Here is a 9401-nt window from a genome sequence, read left to right as displayed (position 1 = left end):
CATGAGAAGTGATCTGTTTGGAGGGAATGGTAGTGGTGGTGAGGATTTAGAAGGGAGCGTGCCATAAAGGGAGATGCTGAAGGGAAAGGTGAACAGGTGCTTGAAGGCTGATGGCATGAGCAAAGCAGAGACAGGCTGTTGAAAAGCCCATGTAAGTAGGTGTAAACCCTTGTCCAGGGTTCAGCTGCCTGAGGCTCGGTTGTGAAGAACAGATGGAAGTCCTTTGCTTAGCTTTGCTGAAAAAGTTGAGTTGAGAGTACATGTTGTAAAGCCATGTAATAAAACAACTACTTTTTTGTTGCTTCTAAGATAGTAATAGCAACTCATGTAGATGAGAAAAGTTCAAATTGAGGCTTGAGGGGAAAGATTTTCTGGAGAGTTAAAAGATAGCGATTAAAGTATTGAATATCAGCCTATTCCAAGGAATAATGGGAGGCAGCCTTGCTCCATGTCTCTCATGATTGCCAAGCCAGCAGAGATGTGTGATGTGCCTACATCAAGGGGGTACGTATATAAATTCTCAGCTTGGCAATGTGTTAGTCCTGTCTATATTCCGATTACATGATTAGCTAATACGTAATGGTTGTATATGCTGCTTGCAGAGGCTTTGAGTATGGTAGAAGCTCTTTAAATGGGTCATCTGCTAGAGAGGAAGGGAAACCTGAAAGATGAGAAATACGCAAAGAGTGTTGAAGATAAGTACTAGATTATTATTGCCCATTAAAAAAGGAGTAAGTAGATGAAAGGGTTTAGTAGAGCTGGTAACTTAGAGAGATGGGATAGGAAGATCAGCTTCCTGTGGAACACAAAGCTTTCTACAAAAAACTCTTATTTCCTTACATTTTCAATTTTTTTTTTCTCAAAGCAGAAACTTCTGCTTATTTCTCATTCTTTGGAAAAATAATCTTAAAACCTTTGCCCCAAATATCATCCATTTCTATCACTTGCTGGTAAAAAATGGGAAAACCTCAACTTGAAACGTTTCCACAAAAAAAAAAAAAAGCTATTTCAAGCCATATCAAAAGAAACAACTTCAGAGATTCAGTAACGTATACAAGTATTTGCGTGGGTTTTTTTGAAGCAGCCCTATGTAGCTGGACAGCAGAAGCACTCTGTGTGTGTGTTTGGCGTGAGGGGGAGGCTTGGAGATACTGAGCAGAACTTTAATTCTTTGTTTTTCTCTAGACTGCTCTCATTCACAAAGGTACCCAGATTAAGGTAAGAATGTAAAAATTCCAGGTGCCTGTATAAGTCCCTTCCCTCCTTCAAAAGGAAGAAATCATTCATCTGCCTCTCTGTGTTTTTGCAGTCCTCATGTACTCATTCCTATATAATTGCTGATCTATAGAGTTATCACTTTCAGGCTTAAATTCCATGTCAGCACAGTGTCAGTCCATCCATTTCTTCTATTGCTAACAGGAGATATCTTGCCTCGCAGAGCATAGCCAGACTTTTTTTACAGATGTCCTTTTATTAAGCGCCTGGATAGAAACATGAAATTAAGACCAACTGCTGAAGACTAAGTCTTTCTTGATTCCAAAACTCTTGTTCACATTCAGAAAGCCTTAACCTATTCCTTAAACACACTGATCATGACTTTTCCTTTCTCATCCAAAGTAAATCCCTGCAGCTACATATCTCACTGGCCTATAACCTTTCTGGTCCCATTGCACAGCGGCTTTGCTGTGTTCTCTTTGATTTTTTTTTTTCTGTTTTGATACACTCCAAGTTAGCCTCCTATAAATTTTCTTTGATACCTGGTTCTGCTAATGATTTTTTTATTCCTTTTACATCTATATATCTAGCTGTTTGTGCTATCACTGATCAAGCAGTTCCTGTAGGTGTGATGTTTTTTCCCAGTTCTTACTAGGAAAATATTATGTGCCTTTAAAACAGTGTATCTTTGAATTTTTTACTGTTGTGAATTTTTGTCTGTTTCTCTTTGTATGGTGGTAACAGTGAAAATAGAAGTTAAATACAAAGTTACCATGAAGCAATCATATTTAAAATACTGTCTCACCACTTTCTGATACAAGCTTATACGGTGCCTCTAAGAGGTTTGCTTGGGAATACATGTAAGCAGTGTAGCTCACTGGGCTCAGTTGCTGTTTGTGGAATATGGTCAGTTTATGAAAGGGACCCTCTCTTAAAAAGATGTAATTTGCTTACATTGAAAGACCTTTTTTAGATCAGCACTCTTTTCTTACACATTTTTTTAAGTTTCTGGTTGAAATCTCTTCATAGCTTTCTAGGTTTTGTTTGCTTTTTCCAATAGTGGCACTCATTTTTTTCTAAATTAATCACACCACGGTTTCTCAAGAGTCTGTCTTGTCAGGTAAGTTTACTGTTCCCTTGCTCATGGTCCTTTTCTCCTCTATCTCTAATCTTTTCTAAATGTGAACGATTAAATAGAATGCAACATTTCAGCTGAGGCTTTAACAGTGCCTCATGGAATTAATATTAGTCTTTCCTGACAGCTATACCTTTGTTTGCTCTGTTTGCCAGAACAAAAGTGCCTTTGGATGCTTAACTTTCTCCTTGTGCAAAACTCAGTGTCTGAGTGTAAATGTGTACTTTCATGCCTCTTTATAAACTCAAAATTCTGGTTTTCAGACTTGAGATGATTTTTCCTACATCTTAAACTTAGAGCTTTAATCACATTCAATTTCTTATTTAGACCATCTTTCACCCCTGCCCCCTAGCAAAGCCTTAATTAAAACATTTAAAAATTAAGGCAAAATGCCCACAATTCTCTTGTATGTCTTAGAAATATGTGAGAAGGATTTCAGGCTTTTTCAGTGCACTTGTAGCCAATTTGTAAATCCCTTTCATTTTCCCATCTGAAATAGGTGTTATTGCTACGTGTATTTATGCCACCTTGGTAAATACTCTAATGTATGTACATATAAATGTTACAGATCAGATGTAGTTTTCTAGTAGTATCACAGGTGCACTGTTTTAATTTAAATTTCTGCTTCAACAGTTTGAGAAAAAATTCTGCAAGATGGAACTGTATTTTCCAGCGCTGAAGAATGAATTCTTGGCTGAATAAATGTGCTGGTTTTGGCTGGGGGCAAAGTTAATTTCCTTTGTAGGTAGCTAGTATGGGGCCGTGGTTTGGATTTCTGCTGGAACCAGTGCTGACAACCATGGGATGTTTTCCTTACCGCTGAGGAGGGTTACACAGAGCCAAGGCCTCTTCTGCCCCTCACCCCACCCCACCAGCAGGGGGCTGGGAGTGCACAAGGGGTTGGGGGGGGACACGGCCGGGTCAGTGACCCCAGCTGACCCCAGGGATGTCCCACACCACATGGCATCATGCTCAGCACATAGAGCTGGGGGAAGGGGGGACGTTTGGAGTGATGGCGTTTGTCTTCCCAAGTCACTGTTACACGTGATGGAGCCCTGCTGTCATGGGGATGGATGAGCCCCTGCCTGCCCAGGGGAAGGAGGGAATTAATTCCTTGGTTTGCTTTGCTTGCATGAGTGGCTTTTGCTTCACCTATTAAACTGTCTTTATCTCAACCCATGAGTTTTCTCACTTAAAAGTGAGAAATTTTTCTCACTCTTCTGATTCTCTCCTCTACCCCAATGGCGGGTAGTGAGCAAGTGGCTGTGGGGGACTTAGTTGCTGGCTGGGGTTAAACCATGGCAATAAAAAAAGCAGAAGTGCATTAACTTAAGTATCTATGCCACTGGAGAGGGAAAGAGTTTGAATGTTTGGTTGTTGGCTTTTTGTTGTTTTCTTTTTAATTGTTGTGCAAGCCAGTCTTTTTGCAGGCAGGTATTTGCTGATGAATTTACAATAGAAATAATTTGTGAATAGTATTTCCTACTCAGAAATAGCAAATAGGTACAACTATTTTAGGAAAAATAATTCCATTTGTAAAAGGAAAAAGTCAATAGATTAAGAATTTTTTTTTTACATAACTTTGCTTCTTGTTTACCTTTTAAGACTGTACTCATCTGGGATTCTTCCTGATGGACTTCCTGAAGCTTTGAGTCCATCTAGCAAAGTTGGTCTTGGTCATACTGCAGTGAACCTTTTTATATTATGAATATTTAAGGTATTATTTACTTTGCTCACACCTCCGAGAGCTGACTGATTTAAATCCTTATTGCAGTGATTATCATAAGAAGTGTTTGCTTCAGAGGTCAAGTTTGAGAGGGTGAGAAAGGGGCCTGAAGGCTTCTTAAATTTTCACAAAAGGGCAATTTGTAAACTTACGTCTCTGCTTACCAATATCCAGGGAACTTGGCCTCTGCTGATGCACAGTCAGGACCAAAATTCCTGCTGATTTCAGAACAAAGAGTAGAATTTAAGAATAACAGAAACTCCAGTATAAAGCCTGAATGACTACAGTTTGCAGCACAGGCTGAAGTAAAGCATTCAACAGAGGTGGGATGAAAGGCTAGCAGTATGAATACTGGGAAGGTTATCGGTCATGTTGGAACTTACATGCTTTCTGCTGTGGAGCAGATTTGATTTCAAGTCAGGTGGAGGAGGTGGGGTATAACTGGTAAGATAGGTGTCCTAGTGAGTATATACTGAGTTGGGGTCTAGAAGGAGGCAGTCTCTTTGCATGGGAATGTGTACCCATTATGAAATGTCTGTGTAAATAGAATTGGGTAATAAATTAAAAAACAATACAACAACAAAATAAACTCTGCGGTACTGTGACAGATTTGCTTTACAAATCAGCTTTAACAAGTGTATGAATTGCCTGCTCTTCATTTTCAATGTCTTTCCCTGATGTCCAGATGCTGCTGTGAAGAGTGAGCAAGCTGCTAACTGGACCGTGTTGGATTTGCTCAGTGAAGAGGCTGAATTATAGTTCTCAATTCGTATGAGGGCTACTTTCTGTACTCTGCTTTTTGATACTCCAGTGACATACCCAGGAACCTTGTGCTTTTAGAGTCAAAGACCTCTGCACTGATCTATTGCTTAAGATCACTCTTTCCTAACAATGAACTTTGTTTAGTGGGAAGTCGAGATTTGACTTCTGCCTTTTGCCTGGCTTCTTTTCCTGCCTCATCAGTCTGTTTTACTTTTTCATTTAGTCTCTGTCCTTTTTCTTTTTTCTATTACTGTCCCTGAAGCAATTTCTTGAGTTCCCTGTGACCCCCTGATCTCTTTTATACAGATTAGAATAACCAGGCAATGAGTTTTGATGATTAACCAAACAAGTCCTGTGGTTTAGAATTTGTATTCCATCAAGGCTGACTATCAGATTTAAGAACTGCATTTCCAGCCCTTATTTCAGGCTGTCTGCACCCTTGGGAAGACCTTGCCCTCTGTACTGGTTACATTTGGCTTGCATATGGTAAGAAAACTTGGCAATTATTGAGACACCTACCCTTATCTAACAAAAGGTTTGCATGTGGTAGGAGAGCTGGGGATCCACCAAGAGGAGTGCATGCAGCTGTTGGGCAGACACTTGGCAGCAGGCCTGGGTGCAGCTGCAGTCACAGTGAAGGTGGTGAGATGGGGCAGCGTGAAGACATGTGCAGCGATGCATGACATGGGCTGAGCCAGGGAGCACTGGCAGAGTTGTGAAGGCCCCTGTGGTAAAACAGATCAGCTCCACTTGACATTGTTGGCATCAATAAGAGATGTATTTTGCCTTTCCATCTGGCCCATGGAGTACATGAAGAAAACGTAGCTTGCATCAGCTCAAGCTTCCAGGTGCTTATTAACGCTCTCTTCCTTGTAGTTTGTGTGTAGCATTATTTCTGAATATGACTTGATATATTTCGATTGACATTCTATTTCTAATGCCACTTATTGACGTTTCTGTTTACATATTCTAATTCTTTGACTTTATATATTCCTAATTCCTAGGAAGTAAGGCTCTCAATGATGCGTGCCAGATGCACTGGGAGAGTTGATTTTTTTTTTTTTCTTGCTTGCTTCAGATAACAAGTGTGGATGTCCATCTTGATTGTACAGTTGGCAGCTGGACTGTGGCTTATAAAAAGGTCCAGTAACTTTCTTCTGGGAGTCTGTAAAGTACGCTCTGTGTAGTGCTTTGTGTGTGTGTATGTGTGACAACAGAAATGTAATGTTCTTCTGCTTCTCACCTCTGGCCTTTAACATATGGTTTCCATAGGCACATCTGTTAAGCACGGGACTTAGCTATTATTAGGATTGGTCCATATCTGAAGAGTTTAAAGACCATGCAATCTGAGAATGAATAGCTAGAAAATATATAGCTTCTCCATGGCTAAAATATAAAAATACATCCTATTAAATATCGTATTAAAACTGTTGTGAGTCAGACTTGAATTTTGAAGAGCAGATTTGTGGCAAAATTGACTGAAAAATCCCTGCCTACTGCAGCTTCGTATGGTTGCGCAGTGGCCTTGCTCAGTCTGTAGATGGCACCGTTGCTGCGCACAAAAACCCATCTTGCACTTGCTCTTCCAGTCACTCCTAAGAGAATTGTTATCCTACAGGCTTTTGAAAGCATGTATTTGATGATAGTATTTGGTAAGGGTTTGATAAAGCTCCCCTCTCCTTCGAATTAGTGTTAGGAAGAAACATGGAGAGAGGTGTTGCCTCCCCCCCTTGTATGATGGTGCTTTTAAAAACGTTGGTTACGCAAGTTCTTTTTCTCTGATAGTGCTAATAAAGACTGGGTCTCTTATTTGGCTCCCAGTGAGGGCTGCACATGACAAGGAATTTCTTAAAGCATTTCATTATTTTCATCTTCGTGGTTTCTGTGATATTTTCTGTGATACTGCTAACAAGGCTACTGTAACCATGATGTATTTTGGAGGATACATCCAAAATGAAGTTGAAGGCCTACACTTTTCTAATTTTGTCAACTTAAACATCTAAAACCACTCTTGAAACTTCAAAACTGTGTTTCTGCCTGCAGAAAGAGCATGTCAGTGGCAGAAAGGGGAACAGGTCTGCTCTGGTATGAGGGAAGGTGCTATAAAAATTCCTTGGGGCTTAGCCACAGCCTGAAACAGTGGGAAGACAAAAACCTGAGCTGATGAGTGACCAAGGATCAATGCTATAAACAATCCAATAGAAACTGGGTTTGTTTTGGTTTTTTTTCCCCCCAAAGTCTTACCTGAGATGTTTTAAGTTCTCCTTTCTGAAAGGAGCATCTAAAAATCACCCCCTTTGCCTTGGAAAAATTCTGTTTTCTAAAACAAACAAATACCACACTTTGGTCTGTCTTGTTTTTGAAGTTAAGCACTTGAAACAAAGTTAGTGAATGGATGTACTAAAAAATAGAGATCAAGGCTCTCTGAAATCCTTCAGACAACTCATTTCCAGACTCCCTGGAGTACACTAAAAGGCCTGTAGCTGTAGACATCCTGCTTCCCAAATTTGGTGATATAGTGGGGGAAGCCAAAGGGGAAATGGAGGGCGAGAGGGAAATAGAGAGTTATTTATTAGCAATCAGGAGAAATCTTAGTTCTGAAATGGTGAACTTAAAAATGTAAAGGGTCTCAAAAAGTGATGGGTTTTTATTACAGTCTCCACAGATATTCATTACAACATGTTATGCACAAAAAAAGCCTCTAAAATCTCAAGGGAAGTCGGGGAGCATTGCTATTAAAGTCAAAAAAGCAGAAAATACCCTTGTGCAGGGAAACAAGGTGTAATATACAAGTCTTTCCATCGTGATAGAAGTTAAAGCTCCACAAATACTAAGGCAAATGAACAAATTGTTGTTAGACCGTGTTCAGAATATAAGTGGGGGATAAGAATCCTGGCTACCCAAGGCTACACAAACCATGAGAAAAAGCAGGAAGCCTTTATGGGTTACACCATGCTCTTGAAATGATCAAGTTCTTTAAAGAGTTTTTGATGTACATATATAAAGTCTGAAGTGGAATAAAACCACTTTATTGCTGAGTGGGGAGGAGCACAGGACATAGCCACAAAAATGGTTTAGTTGGTTTGTTTGCCAAGTAACCTGAAGAGGCAAAGGAACTTTATGATTTTACAGTAATCAGCTATTTTGAACGGAAATAGTTGATAATCACATGAGAAACGAGGCAAACACTGTTGTGGGTTGTTTGGGTGTTTTTAAGGAATATATTAAGGAAATGTTAATTTTTTTATCAAGTAGTATTTTCCTCTCCAAAGTAAATTTATATAGTTTTGAGATTAAAGAGGAAAATATCAAGAAACCTATAAATTCATTCATCAGGTATAAAGACAATCCAAAACACAGCCAGCACTAAAGGAAGCTTTAGTCCTGCTAGGTTGTCTTGGTACAAATTTGGGTTGGATGTTCTTGGGAATTAGTGGTATTTGTTACAGTTGCTTGCTCCTGTCAATGGTTATGGGCAATGCCATTTTGCTTCCACTGCTTTTGGAGTAGCCATCTTATCACTTCCAGCTTTTTAATATGTTTTAGAGATCACAAATGTTCCCGGAGTTTTTGTTCCTAGAAGCTGTTCTGCAGTTGTTGGTATCTGGTCTGTTTATGTCTGACAGATGACCTTGAGCCATTGAGAAACTACCTCTGCATAAAATACATGAAGCCTTATGCTAAAACAGTATTATTTTTACTCATCTGTGCAGAATAACTTAGTAGTTCGTTGTAGGAAATGTAAAATGACTGCCTCTTAGGGATTGTATTTGAACACGTTATAGGCTGATTTGCACATATACAACCATGACAGCAGTAGAAACAATCAGACAAAACACACTAGCTCCACCTGAGACCATAGTCACATTTTGTATTAACTGTATACTGGGTAAATAGGCCCAAAATGATATATGTGCTATACTTTTTGTTAAATAGTCTCTATATTATACTGATGTGTGTATATATATTACATTTTTTGTCTCATAAAACTAGTATTTGGCCTGTAAGAAAGGTGGCACACAAAGCCCTCGTATTTCCCATATATAATATAGTTACAGCTATATTCCCAATTCAAGTGGAGACATTTTAAATTTGATTGTTTTCGATTTTAGTTAGCAGCAGAAGTCCTTTCTATGTAAAATTTCTAACGGCATTGAAAATTATTTTAAAGTCTATGTATAAATACGGACTTTTTTCTTTTTTTCCTTTGATCATATGGATGGGACTTGGTGTCAGCCAGCATGGCTGTTTCTTGAGTGGAATGCCCATAGAGAGCAAGCAGCCTCCCTGCAGGAGTGCTCAGAAGTCTCTTCTCAGATGGTCTGAACTCTTTTTGCTTCTATTTGGAAATTCTCTTCAGTCTCAGAAACAGTCCTGGCAAGCTCTGGCAGTGTCCTCTTTCTAGCTTTCCTCCCAATCTTTTATTTAGTTGTTGCCCTAAGCATAAAGACAGCACGTAAACCTTCCAGTTCTATCAGAGTTGTAGGGGTTTTGTGGGTGGCCAGCAGCTAAGCACCAACCCAGCTGCTCGATCACTCTTGATAACTTGCCCCCCAGCATGCT

This window comes from Phalacrocorax aristotelis, chromosome 4, assembly GCF_949628215.1.
Source record: "Phalacrocorax aristotelis chromosome 4, bGulAri2.1, whole genome shotgun sequence".
Lineage (NCBI taxonomy): Eukaryota > Metazoa > Chordata > Aves > Suliformes > Phalacrocoracidae > Phalacrocorax > Phalacrocorax aristotelis.
This window is presented reverse-complemented; position numbering follows the sequence as displayed.